We start from the raw sequence: 20244 nt of genomic DNA, 5'->3' as shown, positions 1-20244 counted from the left end.
ATCCTCCTGGTCTTCCTTGTAAATGCCAGGGCTCAGGCAGCAGAGACCTTGAGGTCAGTCCCCGGGGATTGGGGTGTTCACCTAAGCCCTTCTGGGATGGCCCCACTAGATATAAAGGCCTGTATGTGACCCAAAGGGCCCATCCAGAAGGCTCTGCTCTAAAACAAGGACCAGGACCATGGCAAGGCTTGGAATGGCCGTGTTTCAAGAGCCCCAGCTGCCCTGCAGACCCAGTCTCGCCAATGCTCCAATCGCCTGGTGAGGTGAATACAGGTTTAACCCAAACTCTTCCCCAGTGAATGCCAGTGTGTGCCAGGCAACATGAGCCAATGACGGCACACAGTCCTTGCCCTCCGGGAGCTCTGGAGACAGGGCTGAGGCAGCCAGGCAGTGGGAGCTGGGCAGACTTTAAGGATGGTGGTGCCAGTGGCCTGAATGTGCCATGGGAGGAGAGTCCACTTCAGACCCGGGGTAGCCAGGAAGGCTTCAAGTGGGGCGGGGGGGTGGGCACCACATAAGCTCAGTTGGAAGGATAGGGAGGGAGAAGGCCTGTGCAGTGGAAAGGGCAGGGGCAAGGCAGGAGGATGGGTCTCCCATGGCACCTTTGGGACCACAAGCAGGCTGCTGGGGTGCAAGGAGGAGGGCAAGCGACGCGCTTCCTTTAACAAACACTAATGAGGCACCCAGTCCGTGCCAGACCTGCTTGAGATTCTGTTGGCTACACTGGAGCAGGAACCACCTGCCTTGGTCACCCATGCAGTTTGTCATCCAGGAGTGACGGATAGAGAGGCTCTGAGATCCTCTGGGTGATCAGAGAGGTGAGGCCTGAAGGAAGACGAGGAGCCAGCCATGCACAGATGAGGGATGAGTGCACCAGGCAGAGGGACAGAGGCTGTGCCTCCCTCCCTCCCACTTCCCGGCCTCCCGTGACCACGGGGCTCTCAGGGTGAAGGAAAGGGCATTTTCCACTGGGCTACGTGTTCCAAAGTCACCCCTGGTCCCCACAGTCACCATCCTCCCGTCTCTGCCCTCTGCCCTGCACAGCTGCTGCTGATGGTGAATACAACTGTTTCTATCCAGTGTGTTTATGGGTAACTATTTGTACCTTCTCTGTCTCTTCCTTTTCATGGCCCTCAAGGACAGCCATCCCACCTCCCTTCCCTCTGTGACTCTCAGCTGCCCTGCTTCCTCCTGTCTTTCCCACCCTGCTCTGACCCCAGGAGTCTAGCAGAGAGGATGGGGGTCACCCAAAGAGGTAGCCATTTTATAAAGGTTTGCAACCATCCCATGCCAGCTACTGGCTGGGTGGCGAGCTGAGGCACTCACAGTGTGTCTGGAAAGACAGCTAATTATGATAAGTTAATTATATGACACACTAATAATGATAATCTAATTATGTCATGAAAGCAGTAGTAGAAAAACAGAATAACTAACTGCCTGAGAGTGGGGGGAATGCTTCTGGAGGGGAGCTGCCATGCACCCTGCAAGCAGAAGAAGGAGCAAGAGTCACCTACAGAGGATGCCGGGACAGATGAGACGGCCAACCCTGCAAGCAATCGAAGGTGCTACAGTCAGGAGGCATTGCGTGGGTCAGCACGGACGGGACGTCTGAGGGCAGAGTGATGGCGGCCAGGCAGCAGGGGCCAGGGCCAGGGGCAGTACAGATGTCATGCTGAGATTGCTTCCTTTTTTCTTTTTCTTTCTTTCTTTTCTTCTTTTTTTTTAGATGGAGTCTCGCTCTGTCACCAGGCTGGAGTGCAGTGGCGCGATCTCAGCTCACTGCAACGTCTGCCTCCTGGGTTCAAGTGATTCTCCTGCCTCAGCCTCCTGGGTAGCTGGGCCTACAGATGCGTGCCACCATGCCCCACTAATTTTTGTATTTTTAGTAGAGATGAGGTTTCACCATGTTGCCCAGGATGACCTCAATCTGTTGACCTTGTGATCTGCCTGCCTCAGCCTCCCAAAATGCTGGGATTACAGGCGTGAGCCCGTAAAAGGAGCGATGTGGAGAGCAAGACCTTTCAGAAGGTCAATCTGGCAGCTACATGCAATGCTTGGCAAACCGCTGGGTGCTATTCACCTGGACTGTTAACACAGTGTGAAATCATCAAGCACCTTAAAGGTCTGAGGTGTGCCAGGCAAGGGGCAGCCATTGGCCATCTGCTGGTAGCTAGTGGACCATGGCACACAGGCTGGCCTGGAATAGCATGGGGGTGAATTTGCTTCTGGCTGCAGGTGTCTGGGCACCCCACTCAGTATCAGCCTCGACCGTACCCTGACTCCATGTCCAGCCCCAAGCTGACCTGGTTGGTCTTCATGTCCTAAAAGCATGACCTCTGTGATTTGGTGGGAAACGCTGGTCCTCGAGGCATGGGCTGGAACCGAGCAGTCGGTCTGAGTCATGCTCTCCATGTCACAGTGTGGCACCCACCCAAGAGGGAAGCAGTCAAATGACTGAAAAGTGTAAGGAATTTTCCTTTCCTCTTGGTCATTAGTTTTTAAAACCCACTGCCATGCTCCAAGCTTCATTAACTAGGGCTTGGCACAAGCAGGGAGGAGGCATGCTGAGAGAAGTCGGGCAGGCTGAGCACCTCTTCTTCTCGGGTGCTCCCTGCAGCATGCCACCCGCTGGCACGGCGTCTGCATCCAGAAGGCATCCAGCACTGGCTGACTGAGTCTGAAGAGCATGCCTGATCCCACCCGGAGCTGCCGCATCTCTCTGTGCATTCCTTGTGCAAAACTTTTTCAGCAAAATGTGTTGGCCCAGCACAAGCCCAGACACCAGAAAAGCACTGTAGACGTTCACAGAGGAGGAGTGCATGGTGACACGGGGGACTCAGGACGTGGCACACTGGTGCTGCCTCGGGGGACCACTGTGACAGGGTGAGTGGACTTCAGAAAACACATCCCTTGTTTTTAACCAAAATGTCCATCCCTTGGCAGCTCATAAGCTAGAAGCCATCTCTTCCATGACCCTCCAAATCCCTTCTATGGATGCCCATCTGTGTTAGCTGCCAAGCAGACTTATTAGCTCAATGGCTTGATATGAATCTCAGAGTTCGGTTCAACCTACACCTGCCCAACTGGTCCATCTACCCAGCTCCCAGCCCACTGAAGAGTGGCAAGAAGTGAACACTGGGGGAACTGACAGGAGAGGACCTGGAGAGAGGGGAAAGGCAGGGTGAGAGAGGGAGCAGCACAGGGGTTAGAGCAACAAGAAGGGGCCAGAAGGCCGCAGGTGCTAAGGTTCCTCCATTCAGGCATCTTGGAAATGGAGCTCCAAAGCTCTCTCCGAAGACCCCAAAGAGCCAGGGAGGAAAAGCCTGGACGGAAGTAGAGAGTCTAGGGACCTGAGAGGCCCCTGAGGTCAGCGAGGATTCAGGCCAGGGTTAGACAGAGAAGCTGGGGTCTGGGGTTTGTATTTTAGTGCAAGCAAGCAAGAAAGGAAAGTTCTAGTACTCATCCCCGAGATGCTCAGTCAGGGGACCGCACCTATTCTGACCTTGTGCTCCAGGCCACCATCAGCATTCATTATTTCAACAAATACTTCTTGAGCACCACCTGGGAGCCAGGAATCACTCAGGGGCCCTCCTCTGGGTGCTAGAATAGGGTGTTTCCCAAGGTGCTGTCTTTGCCTCCCCTTCGAGATGCCATATCCAGGCTCCGTTCCTCTGATGTCCTTAGCTCCATTTCCAACCACCAGTTGGACACATGTTCCTCTCTGGAGGATCCATAGAGACCTCAAAATCAACACTATTCAAGCCAAGTGCTTCATCGGACCCCACACCAGCACCCATCATCCTGCCCCACCCAAACACCCCCACTCAAAGTCGAGGCATTGCACCTCTCTGCTCCCGACACTCTGTAATTATCATCCTGCTGTGTTTGTCCCACCAAACAGTACGCTTGTGCACTATTTCTCTACTGTAACACCACGAGGGCAAGGACTCTGTTGTACGTTATTGCTGTCTCCAGCACCTAGCAAAAGTCAAATTTTAATGTGTTGGTGGAACAAATCTAGTCAGGCTGTCCTTGCCCTCAAAGGGCCTCTCTCTCCCTTTTTTCTCCTTTCCATTTCAACCTTCAGTTGCTTTATTTTCACAAGGTGACTTAGGTGGCAACCAGAAACTCATGTTGCTGAGACCTTATGGTTCAAAGTAGTTCAACAAGCTGCCCCCTCCTTTGCACTTTCCCAAGCCCCTCCCTTCCCAACCTTGCTTCTCTACCCCCAGAACACTTTCCAAGAATACCTGAATCCAAGATTATTCCAAATAAAAAAAAAAAAATGTTGTTAGCTAGGACAGGGAACAGTTTTGCACTTTCAAATGCTATCTTCAGAAAAAAAAAAAAAAAAGTTCTGTTACATAATCGGTCAACATCCTCGAGATGAGAAACGGGTAGGGAACGATGCCAACTGCAGGAAAGCCTTCTGCAATGCTCCACAGCCATGGGCACAGTTGGCATAGTTTAACCCTGAACATCCTGCTCTTGTCTACCTGAAAGCAGAGGCTCCGGGTGCTCTCTGAGAACATGGCAACATCCACTCCTTTTTTAAGATTAAACTGTTCCCTTTCATTTCAAACGTGGATTTAAAAGGCTTGACTGCTTATTCTAATTTCTTCTGCACATGGAGTGTCTTGTCCTCTGAAATGCAAGGATAAACGCTGCGCAACCGAATTAGGTAGATTCAAGATTTTGGTCTCGTAGAAACCCTGAGAGGAGCCTCCGTGGTAACGTGGCTGTGTGGTGGGTAGAAAGGGAGACAGCAGATCCGGGGACGGAGTTTGTCGCCTTACTAGCTGGGCCAACCTGGCAAATGACTCCAACCAGATGGAGGATGTGCAATGCGTCATTAAGCCTCTCTTCTTTGTGCAATTAAGAGGGAATGTAAATTGATACAAATGCTTGGAAAACTGGTTGGCAGCATGATCGGGCAATTCTATTTCTAGGTCTTACCCAACAGAAATGGATGCATGTGTATGGGCAACATGCACACAGGATGTTTGTAAGAGCATTATTGGTATTAGCCCCAGAGAGGACACGGCCCAAATATCTAACTGCAAATGGATAAATAGTACAGTATCCCACTGTATGAAACAATCACAGTGTATATCAACTATAGCGACAGTGAAAACATGGGCACTAATAGTGCTGAGTAGAGAAAACACACAGGGCTAGGTACAGTGGCACATGCCTGTAATTCCAGCACTTTGGGATGCTGAGGAGGGAGGATTGCTTGAGCCTAGGAGTCAGAGGCTGCAGTGAGCTATGATGGTGCACTGTACTTCAGCCTGGGTGACAGAATGAGACCTTGTCCCTAAAATAATAATAATTTAAAAAAATAAAACACAGACCAGGCGCAGTGGCTCACGCCTGTAATCTCAGCACTTTGGGAGGCCAAGGTGGGGGGATCATGAGGTCAAGAGATCAAGACCATCATGGCCAATATGGTAAACTGCTAAATGGCCTCTGCTAAAAATACAAAAATTAGTCAGGCATGGTGGTGGTGGGTGCCTGTAATCCCAGCTACTTGGGAGACTAAGGCAGGAAAATCACTTGAACCTGGGAGGTGGAGGTTGCAGTGAGCCGAGATCGCCCCACTGCACTCCAGCCTGGTGACACAGTGAGATTCTGTCTCAAAAAATAAATAAATAAAACACAAAAATGTAAGTGTGTGTATGTGTGTGTGTGTGTGTGTGTGTGTGTGCGTGTGATTTACTATAACTCCATTTACATATAGTTTTTCTTAAGGCAAAATTAAAATGGTTATACCTAGTTTAGGAAATGCAAGGCAGAGATGATGTCTAGGTCAGGATGGTATTACTGGGGGAAGTGGAGGGGTGCGATTGGCAGGATGCCTGCAGGAAAGCTCCTCGGGGCCTGGCAATGCTCTACTTCTTGATTTGAGTGATCATGACATGAGTTTTTACTTTATAATTACTTGTTATATTTAACGTTTATGTTTTATGTATGTTTCTGCATGTGTGGTAATGCTTGATCTTTTTTTTTTTTTTCTTTTGAGATGGAGTCTTGCAGTCACCCAGGCGGGAGTGCAATGGCATGATCTCGGCTCACAGCAACCTCTGCCTCCCAGGTTCACGCAATTCTCCTGCCTCAGCCTCCCGAGTAGCTGGGTTTACAGGCATACACCACCACGCCCGGCTAATTCTTTTTATTATTTTTGTTTCTATATTTTTATTTTTAGTAGAGATAGGGTTTCACTATGTTGACCAGACTGGTCTCGAACTCCCGACCTCGTGATCCACCCACCTCGGCCTCCCAACGTGCTGGGATTACAGGCGTGAGCCACCGTGCCCGGCCTTGATCACTTTTAAAAAGGTCTTAACAAGTCATCCTGGCTGTGTTAAGAGTCGACTGGGGTCGGGGGAGAGGAAAACAGGATGCTCACAAAGATGCTCTTCCACTAGACTAGGTAAGTCTGCTAGGCTAGGCTGGAGAAGGCCAGACAAGCCCCCTGGGCTAGGCTAGGCTAGAGGACTTCCTTAGACTAGACTGGCCTCCTAGGCTAGATTTTAGCCACCTTGACTAGATGATCACTCTGGAATCCATTAGAAAGGATGGTGGCCATTATCAGGCCTGGAGACCTGATAATGGCAATAAAAAAGAGTAGATTTGGCTGGGCACGGTGGCTCACACCTGTAATCCCTGCACTTTGGGAGGTGGAGGTGGGTGCATCACTTGAGGTCAGGAGTTCAAGACCAGCCTGGCCAACATGGTGAAATCCCATCTCTACTAAAAAATACAAAAATTAGCTAGTGTGGTGGTGAGCACCTGTAATCCCAGCCACATGGGAGGCTGAGGCAGGAGAATCACCTGAACCCAGGAGGCAGAGGTTGCAGTGAGCACTGCACTCCAGCCTAGGTAACACAGAGAGACTCCATCTCAAAAAAAAAAAAAAAAAAAAAAAAAAAAAAAAAAAAAAAAAGAGTAGATGTGGGATCTGTTCCAGCAGTAGATGGGTCAGATAGGCGGTTAAGGAAAGAAGATAGCAGGTATGGAGAGGGGAGCAGGAAGACATCGAGCATTCCTCATTGATCATGTTAAGTTGGGGGTGCCTACTGGATTTCCAGGAGGAGGTGTCTGGGAGGCCAGTGGATATTTGAGCCTGGAGTTCACCACATTATGATGAGTATGGACAAGCGGAGTGAGCGGTCATCACCTAGTAGCCCTGCCAGCACCCCAGCACCTACAGATGGTGTGTAGTTCAGCAAATAACACCTTATTCGATGTAATGGGATTTCCACTTGTGTTCTCAAACAGCTGAAGCCACATGCATGACATCTATCACTGCCAAGGATCAACGTAACTAAAATAAACATGTTTCAAAATGGGTCACCATTTGCTCTTTAGATGGATGGAGAAGAAGGATCTATCCCAGTTGCATGCATTTAACTGGCCTAGCTGAACAGCCTAGCTTTTTCTTTTCCAATTCCCTACACAGTATTTCCACTTTGTGTCCCCTCTAGGTAGAACTGAAGCAAGCAATTTTAGGAAGAAAAGAATTTTGGAGGAGAAAAGCACCAACTTTAATTTCCCTGTCTGCTCCACACTTTATGACAAAGCAGCCTCAAACAGTGAGCCTGCCAGGAGCACGTTCTCGGAAGTTAACTTATTGAAAACAAACATTCTCTCAGACCAAGTTTTGTGCTTCAAGGAGTTCTGTCTGCAAGAATTCCATCTTTTTCATCCCATCAAAGGCAGTCTAAGACAAACTTCCTTGGCTTGTCACAATTTTGAAATGCAATATATTTTAAGTTGCAGACATTGTGGTAAAATACACACAAGATTTACCATTGTAACCATTTTTACGTACATAGTTCAGTGGCTGTAAGTGCACTCACATTGTCGTGTAACCATCACCACCATCCAGCGCCAGAACTCTTTCCATCTTCCCAAGCCGAGACTCTGTGCCCATTAAATAACTCCCCCATCGCCCCAGTCCCTGGCAACCACCATTCTATTTCTGACTCTCAGAATTTGACTGCTCTAGATACCTCATATCAGTGGAGTCATATACTATTTGTCCTTTTGTGACTAGTTTGGTTCACTTAACATAACGTCTTCAAGGTTAAACCATATTGTAGCATGTGTCAGAATATCCTTCCTTTTTAAGGCTGAATAACATTCCATTGCATGTATATTCCACATTTTTTTGTAGCCATTCATCCACTGATAGACACATAGGTTGTTTCTGCCCCTTGGCTACTGTGAATAATGCTGCCATGTGCATGGGTGTACAAATATCTCAAGTCCCAAAATGCAACATATATTCCTCTTAGTTACCTTTCCTGAGTTAAATTTAATCAAGCTGATCAATTTCTGTTTTCACACCAGGAGATCTGATTCTTTCTTGCAATCAGCCTTTCTGTCTGGGTCTGTACTGACTTTAGAAGTTGTTCTCCCTGAATCTGAATTGTGTTAAATCAGCTGCAGACAATCCGAATCTTAACCCTCCAAGGAGGGCTAAAACATCAAGATGCCCCTCGTTGGTGATGTAGCTTGAGTGAGTCTCAAGAAACGGGGAAATAAGGTTCCAATCCTGGGGTGGGGTAGGGGATGGATAATGTAATTAACCAAAAGCTAGAAATGTGACTGAGTCAAATACAGAGGAAGCTACTTCACTCAGTCTCAACACAAGCCAATGCCCCACCTGTAATATCTGAGAAATCTGCTATACTGAGATAATTTGCATAAGATTCATTCAGCGTTTAAAGCACATCCTCTGTCCTGCACATGCCATGAGGGGGTCTGGCTTAGCGTTAGATCCTCAGGGACAGGAAGCTGTCACGTGTCTGTGAGGGTGACCAGCACATGGATAACAGGGGCCAGATTCCAGAGAGAACTGAATGGTGTCCCACTGCAGAATCTGGACGTCATTGTGTGCCCATGAGGTCCCACTGAAGCTTTGTCCAGGAGAAGGACAAGGTCTATACCATGCCAATGTATCGCGCACGTGCGTTGTTCTAGGCACTGTGCCGTGTGACTTACATGTATTAACTCCTCTAATCCTTACAACTTAGGCATTGTCATCACCATCTCCATTTTACAGTTGGAGAAACTAAGGCACAGAAAGGTCAAATGACTCGCCTAAGGTCACACAGCTAATGACTGATAGATCTGGGGTTCAAATGCAGGAGTTCTGGCTTTAGAGCTTATGTTCTTACCACAAAGTGGCAACACCTTGCGACAGTACTCATGGTGGCATGCTCATTCTAGTTTTCAAGAAAGAAAAACAATTCACAAGGAAAATGTCACATTAATTTAATCAGAACGCCATGTTTCCTGTCTGGACTAGAGGTGTGCAAGCCAAGTATAGATGCTCTTCAACTTATGATGGGGTCACATCTTGATAAACACATTGTAAATGGAAACTACTGTAAATCAACAATGCATTGAATCTACCTCACCTACGGAACATCCTAGCCCAGCCTTGCCCATCTTAAGCATGCTCAGAACACCTACACTACCCTATGTTTGGGCAAAATCCTCTTACACAAAGTGTATTCTATCATAAAATGTTGACTCTCTCATGTAATTCATTGAATAATACTACACTGAAAGTGAAAAACAGAATAGTCATATGGGTTCTCAAAGTATGGTTTCTACTGAAAGCAAATTGCTTTCATGCCATCATAAAGTCAAAAAAATCCGAAGTCAAACCATTGTAAGTCAGGGACTGTCTGTATTCTGTACAGCTCAGCCTTCAGACCTTCCAGTGGCGTAAACACACCCACAAGCAAATAAACACACGATGTCAGAAAGCAATGAGGGAGAGCACAAGCTCTAACAGGAACCCACTTGCTGAGCTACCACACTCAGGGTACCCTCACCTGGCCTACACTCGGGGCCAGTGTCACTCATGACAGCTTTGTGTCACCTCCAGCTACAGAAGCAGGCAGATCCTCAAAGGCATGAGAACCAAGTCTCAGCCAGACTCTCCTAAAACTGGAGCAGGCAGTACCCCAGGCCCGGCAAACCCAAGCTTTGCCTTTCTGTCCTATGCTCATCCCCAGACAAGTCTTGGCTTCTAGTATTTAGGTAAAGCAGTATTTCAAAACACTAGATACATGTCTGCATGAACTGAAAAAGTTCCTACACCCAGAATATTCAAGTAAAATCTAGAGTCCAAGGACCTGGGTTCAAGAGCTAGCTTTTGAGCTTTTGGGCAAGTCAGCTCATCTCTCTAGCCTTGGCATCTACCTGAGAGTGAGACCTCACTGGGTTGTTGTCAGTATTATACAGTGTCCATATGTGTCTCCATGACCTGCAGACCCTGTGCCACCATCTGCCCTCTTCCCAATCTCTATAGGCTACTCTTCTACTGTCCCCATCGTGCTCCAGCCACACTCACCTCCTTGTCCCTGCGTCTCCAGGCCTACCTTGCCACCTCCTCCACATCTTGGTTCACATATCACTTCTCAGCGAATTGAGGCCTCTGCAGGACAGCCTAGATGATATTTTAACCACCCCACCCCAACAAGTATGCTAGGGCCCCTGGCCCCATTGCATCTAACATTTGTGTTGTTGTTGTTTGTTTTGTTTTGTTTTGTTTTGAGACAGTCTTTCTGTCACACAGGCTGGAGTGTAGTGGCCCAATCTCAGCTCACTCCAACCTCCGTCTCCTGGGTTCAAGCGATTCTTGTGCCTCAGCCTCTCGAGTAGCTGGGATCACAGATGTGCACCAACATCCCTGGCCAATTTTTGTATTTTTAGTAGAGACAGGGTTTCACCACATTGGCTTGGCTGGTCTCGAACTCCTGGCCTCATGTGATCCGCCCACCTTGGCTTCCCAAAGTGCTGGGATTACAGGCATGAGCCACGGCACCCAGCCAGCATCTAACGTTTTTTAGGGCCCTGGTACTCAAAGTGTGCTCTGGGAGCCAAAATCATCAGTCTCATTGGGAGCCTGTTAGAAGTACAGAATCTCAGGCCCCACCCCAGATCCGCTGAACCAGAATCTGCATTTTCACAAGATTCCCACGTGATTTGTGTGCACGCTAATTCTATTATATTAAAAATGTAAATAATGAGCCAGAAATTCTATTCTAGCACATCAGATACTTTGCCTGCTTGCTGTTTCCTCTCCACGAGACTGTAAACTACATAAGGGCAGGCATTTGTCCATTCTAATCTTCACTGTGGTCCCAAAACTATAAAAGCAGCTGTTACATGGTAGGCACGCTACTCTGTAATGAACAAGTGAAGGAACTAAAAGCAGTCAGGTAAAATAATATGGGGTACGATCACCTGGCAAGGCTTGCCAGGAGGCTACACACGCCTTCCTCAGGGGCAGGTGAGCTCACCAAGGGCCCAGACCTGGCTCCAGGTTTCCATGGGCAGTTCTCTTTGGCCAAACTCATGGGAGGGACACAAAACTAGGAGGCAAGTTAGCTTAATTTCTCTCAGCAAGTGACCGTGGGGTGACTATAGCACAGGGTCAGCCCATCAACCCTCCTGCTCTCTGGGCCGGCTGTGCAGGAAGCTCACCTGGGACTGTGGCACGGGCAGGCGGGATGGGGGAGCAGAAGCTACGCTCTGCTACAGAGTTACAGCTGCTTCAGGGAACTGAACGCTCAAGGTGCCTCCTCTGGCCATGCTAGATTTATCTTTGGGGAACCTGACCACAACAGTCCCTCTTCTGACAACACAGCCCAAGTGGGGTGCAACTGATTAAATGCCTGCAGAGAAAAGGACATGAAGAGCCAGCGGAAAGGGAACACAAATGACTCTAATAGGAAAAATGCTCAACCTCACTCACGACTGAAACAGAAACTGAGATACCATGATTCACCCTCCAGACTGGCACACTCAACAGGTCTGATAACACCGTGGGGTGGGGACAACCGGCCTTCTCATCCATGTCTGGTGGGACAAAGGCTGCCAATGGGTACAGACTTGATGGAGGACCCTCTGGCACCATCTGTCAAAATGACAAATTCAGCCGGGCGTTGTGGCTCACGCCTATAATTCCAGCACTTTGGGAGGCCAAGGCGGATGGATCACGAGGTCAGGAGATCGAGACCATCCTGGCTAACATGGTGAAACCCTGTCTCTACTAAAAATACAAAATATTAGCCGGGTGTGGTGATGGGTGCTTGTAGTTCCAGCTACTCAGGAGTCTGAGGCAGGAGAATGGCGTGAACCCAGGAGGCGGAGCTTGCAGTGAGCCGAGATCGCGCCACTGCACTCCAGCCTGGGAGACAGAGCAAGACTCTTGTCTCAAAAAAAAAAAAAAAAAAAAAAAAAAAAAAAAAAAAAAAAAAGGACAAATTCACCCGCCCCCTGACCCAGCAATTCCGCTTCTAAGTCACTCATCGCAACAATGTTTTTTTGCCCTCCTGCTCTACAACAATAAACGTATATACGTCATTAGGGAATGAGTTAAATAGATCACAGTCCATTCACACAATAGAATACTATGTAGATATTTAAAGGATGAGAGAAGAAACATTTAATTATTAATGACTTGGGTTAGCCTTCAATATTGAGGAAAGATAGGTACGGATCAAAGTGTACGTCATGCTCCTGATAGCTTGAAATATTTGAATCATCACATAGGCCCATATTCTGTGCATGCACAAACTGTTAAAAGGTTGCCTTTGAGGAGCGGGGGTTTGGGTAGCTGTGGGACAGAGATGGGAGACAGAGGTTTTATCATCTCTAGTGCTTTTTGAATTTTGAATCATATGAAAACATTACCTATTCAAAGACTTTAAGTTTGTAAATGTCCCGTAGTGAACTGCACAGTTACTCTCCAGGGGCATCTTCTTAAAAGCAGAATATTGGGGGTTCCCATCTAGAATGACATTCTCGGACAACCGGTCTTATTCCATAGATGGATAAGGGCATTTCCTATTTGATTAACTCACAACCAACCTCAATTCCTTTCCTGAATGTCCTCAAGGGGGCGCCCTGCTCTCACCCCGATATAAGTCCCCTTGCAACTCCAACTTGCTCTAACTTAAGCTGGATCAAACCTCAGACATCAGCCACCATCTTCGCTTTTGGCAGATGGAGAAATAAGGCCCAGAGAATAAATAAGTCTTGGCTCTGGCTTCCAATGTATTTCAGGGCCCTGGGCTTTGACTCCTCAGCAGCAAAATAAGGAGAATGCCACACACCTAACAATCATAGTCTGAAAACAGAACCTAACCTAATGGCAATGCAAAACCACAGAAGGGGAGTGCCCACTATCAAAGCCCAAATTCCAACCCTTTACCTGTAAGGTCCTTCTCAGCACAGCTCCTGCAACCTTACGGCCTCATCTCCCAGTTCCTTCCTCCTGTCATTTTAGTTCAAAAATTCTAAATTCACCTGTATAGCTATAGCATATTCACAACCTTCCCTGCCTCAGGGCCTTTGCACCTGCCATTCCCCTCATCCATCTCTCTCTCTGTTTAGGTAACTCCTACTTGTCTAATGTATCTCAAGTTAAACATTCTTCCTTTGGGGTAGCTCTCTCTCACCAGGTCAAACCTCCATTCTATGCTGATTGCCGCCCACATGTTAATGATACCTCTCATTCATAGCTCCTTGTTCAAGGTCTCTCTTCTCTGGCAAACCCCCTACCTTTCCCTAGCAGTCAGTACTCTTGTTCACTACCACTACAACAGTATTGATGGAACAGTAGGGGCTCAAATGGGAGTTCCCTTCCTCCTTTCTGCTTACTATCAACAGCTCCCATTATTACTCTCATCTCCCTCACTAAAACTAAGCCTACATCTACCTTTCTTTCTCTCTTACTCTCTTTCTCCTCCCTTCCCTTCCCTTCCTTTCCTTTCCTTCCTTCCTTCCTTCTTTCCTTCCTTCCTTCCCTTCTCCTTCCTACTTTCCTTCTTTCTTTTTCTTTCTTTTTTAGACAAGATCTCACTCTGTCACCCAGGCTGGAGTACAGTAGTGCAATCTCAGCTCACTGCAACCTCTGCTTCCTGGGTTAAAGCAATTCTCATGCCTCAGCCTCCTGAGAAGCTGGGATTACAAGTGTGCGCCACCACACCTGGGTAATTTTTTTTCTTTTTTTTTCTTTTTTTAGTATTTTTAGTCGAGATGGGGTTTCAACATGTTGGCCAGGCTGATCTCGAACTCCTGGCCTCAAGTGATCCACCCACCTTGGCCTCCCAAAGTGCTGGGATTACAGGCACGAGCCACAGCACCCAGCCTGCTGTGGCGCACACCTGCTCTAATAGGCATGTGTCTTGCTCATTTAGTGGAAGTAGAAGAAAGTTGGAAATATTTTTTCATGTAACAATAGCTGCTAATTTTTGTTGAGCTCTATTCACGAGCCTTGAGGTAGATCTTATTATCTCCATTTTATGGGTGTGAAAATAGCAGTTAAAAAATAATAATCCGAGGGTTCCATAGCTTGTGTTAGAGATGGCATTCCGAAGCCCAGCCTGTCCTGCTGACCGCCTTCAGGATGCCTATGATTTATTCTGAGTTTTCAGCACAGGCAGTGCGGGGTGGTGTGTGTGTGTGTGTGTGTGTGTGTGTGTGTGTGTGTGTGTGTGTGTGTGTATAAGAGAGAGATTTCAGCTAAGCCCAAGTGACCACTGGTTGCCCTAATTAGGAATCTGTGCTGAAGGGTTATGTCTTAGTTTGGGCTGCCGTAAAAAAAGTACCATAGATTGAGTGGCTTATGAACAACAGAAATTTATTTTCCACAGTTCTGGAGGCTTGGAAGTCTAAGATCAATATGCCAATATAGTTGGGTTCTAGTAAGGGCCCTCTTCCAGGTTGCAGACTGCTAACTTCTTACTGCTAACTGCTAACTTCTTACTGCTAACTTGCAGACTGCTAACTTCTCACAAGGCAGAAAGAGAGGAAGCTAGCTCCTTGGCCTCTTTTAATAAGAGCACAAATACCATTCATGAGGTCTCCCACTTTCATGACCCAATCACCTCCTGCCTCCTAACACCATCAAATGGGGGCTTAGGATTTCAACATATGAATTTTGGGGAACACAAGCATTCATTTGGGGGAACACAACATAGTCCACTGCAGGTGGCAAGTGAGCATCTCTGACCAAGCTCCAAAGTCCTGCAGCTATATCTGTTTCCCATTAACATCAAGTACTCTGCTAATCTACATAATGAACTGAGTTTACTAGTAACTGAGTGACTTGGTCATTAAGATGCTGGATGTTAGAAATGGATTCTCATGGATGAAATCAATGGTGTTTGAGATGTGTGGATAGACTGAGAGAGTTTGAAGGCCATCCCCACCCTCAGATGATTAGGGAGGGGATCCTGTATCCTGGGGTCCTTAGGGATGGTACCCGAGGCCTGATCCCCAAATGGTCCTCAGTCTGGCCACTGATTTGGGAGGGTCCTGTTTTCTTGATCTTGACTATAAGTTTAACTGAAGCCTGACACTTGAATATTATTGATTCTACCTGGAGTCACTCTTTCCTGCAAACGTAGTCAGAATACCCGAAAGGACAGAGTGTTAGGTTAGCATCTATCTTACTGAGGGTTGTACATCTGTATACAGCAGGATTTGACTGGTAACTTACTTTCTTTATAACCTGGTGGCAAGGTTGCTGAGGGGCAGCTGGCCCTAACCCACCCTGCTTAGCAGCTCCCAAAAAAAGAACTTACCTGCACATGACATAGGTCATGTTTCCAACATAGGTCAGTTTCCAACAAGAAGTACCCTGCATTGTCTTTCTAGACAGAGAGACTTCAATAGGGCTCAATACATTCACAACCCTGCAGCTATTGAGCACAAGTGCATTCTTCTGGCCATTGGCAAGTTTGCCCAAAGTAACAGTTCCACGGTCAGCCCCAAATGATTCCTTCTGGTGAAATATCTGCCAGGTAGGTGGTGAGTGTCCACCCCACAGTGCCAGTGAGGTGGCACATCCTCAAACCCGCAGGAACAGCCTCTTAGGAAAACAACTGCAAAGCTCCTTTATCCATACTTCAAAAAGGAGACATCTGCTATTGGAAACAAGACTCTCAGCCACAGACAGGATTTGAAAAAGCAAGTCATTAAAACAACTGAACCACACTGCTGGCATGCCCTCCTATTGGAATCCCCCAAAATTCAGAGCTTATATTTTAAACAGCTTATATTTTAAAATGCCTACAGCAATGTGAGGGGTCTCTGAGGTGTTGGGAATCTTGTGTAGCTTGACTGTATCAATGTTAGCATCCTTGTTGTGATACTCCACTATAGTTTCTCAAATATTATGACTGGGGAAAGAAAACAAGGTGAAGGACATATAAAATCTGTCTGTGTTATTTCTGACAACTTTATGCCAATCTACAATCATCTCAAAAACTGTCGTCTAAAAACAGAAATGTCCTAACACTTAAGAAACATCTTCCAGGTTGGGCGCGGTGGCTCATGCCTGTAATCCCAGCACTTTGGGAGGCCGAGGCGGGTGGATCACTTGAGCTCAGGAGTTCCAGACCAGCCTGGCCAATAAGGCAAAACCCTGTCTCTACTGAAAATACAAAAATTACCCAGGTGTGGTGGTGCACACCTGCAATCCCAGCTACTCAGGAGGCTGAGGAAGGGGAATTGCCTGAACTCAGGAGGTGGAGGTTGCAGTGAGCCGAGATTGTGCCACTGCACTCCAGCCTCAGCGACAGAGCAAGACTCTGTCTTAAAAAAAACAAACAACAACAAAAAAAACCTTCCAGTCACTTTTGTTATTTAAGACATTGAAGACATTGGAAATCTGGGGAGAAATTCAACAGCAATCCTTACACAGGCCTTTTTTTTTTTAACCTGGAAGAGGGGGTTATCCCATTTTCCCCCTTTTGTTTGTGATGGTTTATCTTATGAAATTCCCAGAGCCTGCAGCGTGACGTGGTGGCTCCCTGTGAGCTGGTAACTCCAGATCACAAGCCATGATCAGTGGCTAAACCTTAGGCAAATTGGAGTTTCCCTCCTGAGTTTAGGCTTTCTCTTCTGTTAACATTCTGATTAATCAATGCCCCAACATTTATGAGAGCCTGGCTCTACCCCTTGGTGGCAATGGGCTCCAAAAAATCTTCACCCAAGGGGGCTCCTTAGAACACTTTGCTTCAAAAGATTTTCCCCATGCACATCAGAAGATTAGGTACAGAGAAAAACCATGAGAACACTGATTCTGCTCCAGATTTCTCAAGTGGAAACCTTGTCTTAGTATGGATCTTAGAAAACAAAATTATCCCAGAAAATGAATCAATGGACAGAATAAAAGTAATCACTGTGTGTCTCCATTTCTGATGGTGGGCAGTGTGGATTCAGTGGAAGGGGCCCCAGGAACTGGGAATCAGGAAACCACCAACCAACTTTGTGACCTAGAACAGGATCGTCAGACTACAGTCCAGGATTGATAAAGTTTTATTGCAACACATTCATTGGTGGAGTCACCCCGTATCGGCAGAGTGGAGCAGTTGCTATAGAAACGGTATGGCCCACAAAGCCTAAAATATTTACTATCTGGTTCTTTACACAAAGAGTTTGTTGACCTCTGACTTAGAACAACTGTCATGATAAAAATACTACTATGTCAATGTTTAAGTACGAGGCATCATGCCAAGTGCTTTAGATGCCTTCGCTCATTCAGTCCACACAATGAATCTACACAGCTCAGATCATCACCATCTCATAAACAGGGAAATGAGATTTAAGGAAGTTAAAACCTGCTGGGTTCACACACTTAGTAAATGGACCACCTTAGTAATTCTCTCACCTCCTGAGAAAGTCCCTCTTCTCCCTGAGCCTGCGTCATCATCTGGGTGGATGTCAGGGTTGCAAAAGAAGCTCTAATACCTCAACTGTTCTTTTGAATATGATGAGAACAACCTTTTTCCAATCAAATATCTAGGCACAAGGCAAAAGTATCTTCTTTAAAAGTTTGTGTTTGTTTATTTTTGTTTTTTTAGATGAAGTCTCGCTCTGTCACCCAGGCTGGAGTGCAGTGGCACGATCTCGGCTCAGTCGACCTCTGCCTCTGGGGTTCTAGCAATTATCTACCTCAGCCTCCTGAGTAGCTGGGATTACAGGTGCCCACCACCAAGCCCGGCTAATTTTTGTATTTTTAGTAGACACGGGGTTTCACCATCTTGGCCAGGTTGGTCTTGAACCCCTGACCTCGTGATTCACCCACCTTATCCTCCCAAAGTGCTGGGATTACAGGCGTGAGTCACCGCACCCGGCCTTGAAAGTATTTTTATAACCCAAATACTTCCAAAAAGGTTTAAGACTGGAGTAAAAGGTTGAAAGCCAAGTAACAATGTTGGGAAGTGACAGTAAGATGGGAATGGATTTTGCAAACATTTTAAGGGAATCTAAAGCAATTGAGCATAAAATGCTTTTGAGCTTCCTGGCAGCCAAAGCAATAAGGGAAACAATGTGAAAATGAGAATCTCACTACCTAAATAAAATGCATCATCCCTTCCTCACTGTTATTTTGCCTTGAATCTTCAGTGTTTTTGACTCTGCCTTTGGCCATTAGTAAGGTCTTATATCACGAATTGACACACTCGTCCCCTAGTGCCTTTGGCTCCTTGAAAGGTTCAGCACATCCTAGCACAAAGTGAAATCAGCCAATGTGGGACACTAAATGGGATCAAGATTGTATTGCATCAATTCCTTTTGCCACACTGGCTAAGGCATATCACTAACTCTCACTAACTCCCCAGGAGGAAGAAATAGGAGATTGATATCAGAACCCACTGAAGAGCCTGTACTTTTAAAATAAGAATATAGAGTCAATTGTTAAGTATTCTTGTGTTTTATGAACTTTTTCAGAAGGTTAAAGATAAAGGTATGTTTGGCGGCATACATGAGCCATACTAGAAGCGGGGGCTATAAAGGAGGAAGCTCAGCCGAACCCTGACTCTTGGGGTCATTCTTATCCCATCCCCATAGCACAGGGGTAGTGATCATGGACCCTGGCACACACAGAATCTTCAAGAGCAAGAGAGGCCACATCCGCACCCAACCCAGCTCAGTGTTTTTTAACCATGGCCACACGTTTGATCACCGGGGGAAATTTAAAAACCACTGCAGACCGGGTCCACACCCAGAGATTACAATTTAATCTGTCTGGGTCACAGCCTCAGCATCAGCATTTTTTTAAATTTGCCCAGGTGACCCTAATGAGCAGCCAAAGTGGAGAACCACAGCCCTAGTTCAAAACAGTGATTTGCAGACATCATCATCATTTTCCCTTTTCACAAGTAAAACTACCACTGCAAGCAGCTATTACTGCAATATAAATAACAGCTTGAACATAAGGCCTTTTTAATTTGTTTAAGTAGATGGTTACAACAATGATCTATCCCTCCCTTATGACCTCAGATCTCATCCCAACGTGTTATATTGGAGAGATGCTTCCCTCCTTGACCTCAGGTCACTCTCTCTCAACACTTACAGTAATTAGTGTTTACTGAATGCCTCCTGCCTAAGAGAATGAGGACAGGTGACCTTATGCCTTCTCCACAGCCACCCTGAGAGGTAGGGAAGAGCACTTCTAGTTTACAGATGGAAAAAGTGAGGCTCCAAAACAATGCAGTCTGAGAGTGGCAGTCTGAGAGTGCATATTCCTGCACTGCTTCCTATAGCACTGCATCTGCTGTCAAATCTGAACTTGTCATGAAAGCAGAACGGGTCAATTTCCTTAAAAAGAAAAGGAAATCTTTCAGTGAGTTCAGTCTGTCCCAGTCACACCAGCCTCCTCGCTGTTCACAGGACAGACAAGCACGTGCCCACCTCAGGGCCTCGGCACTTCCTGCCCCCTTAGCTGGAAATGCTCCTTCCACATCCCCTTTCCCTTACCTTTCCCCTGAGTGGTCCTGTCCACTCAGAGACCTTGCCAAACACCTGATTTTAAGTCCCCAAGCCCATCCCAGTCACTATCTCCTGATCACTATTTATTTTCCTCACAATACTTATCACCTGACATTATACATCTGCTCATTTGCAAATTTACTTTCTGTCTGCTCCACTAAACCATAAGCTCCACCAGGGCAGGCCCCTTTTGCTCACTGCTGTCTCCCAGTGCCTGGCATACAGGAGGCGGGTGCCCCGTGAACATGCCCCTCTCACCCTCTCAGAACACCAGCCCTCATTCTGCAGCAAACCCTGCTGTAAATGCTATGCTTTTTTTTTTTTTTTTTTTTTTTTTGAGAAGGAGGCTTGCTCTGTCACCCAGGCTGCAGTGCAGTGGCACAATCTTGGTTCACTGCAACCTCTGCCTCCTGGGTTCAAATGATTCTCCTGCCT

The 20244-nt window shown here is 46.9% G+C and overlaps 1 protein-coding gene across 1 annotated transcript in view; it reads right to left on the bottom strand.

Moving 5' to 3' along the window:
• The window catches only part of SLC24A4 (solute carrier family 24 member 4), a 171278-nt gene that overhangs the window by 130552 nt on the left and 20482 nt on the right, over window positions 1-20244 (bottom strand). The window lies entirely within an intron of this gene.

This window comes from Rhinopithecus roxellana, chromosome 5, assembly GCF_007565055.1.
Source record: "Rhinopithecus roxellana isolate Shanxi Qingling chromosome 5, ASM756505v1, whole genome shotgun sequence".
Classification (NCBI taxonomy): domain Eukaryota; kingdom Metazoa; phylum Chordata; class Mammalia; order Primates; family Cercopithecidae; genus Rhinopithecus; species Rhinopithecus roxellana.
Note: the sequence above shows the minus strand (reverse complement) of the source record. Positions and strands in the feature narration are given on the sequence as shown.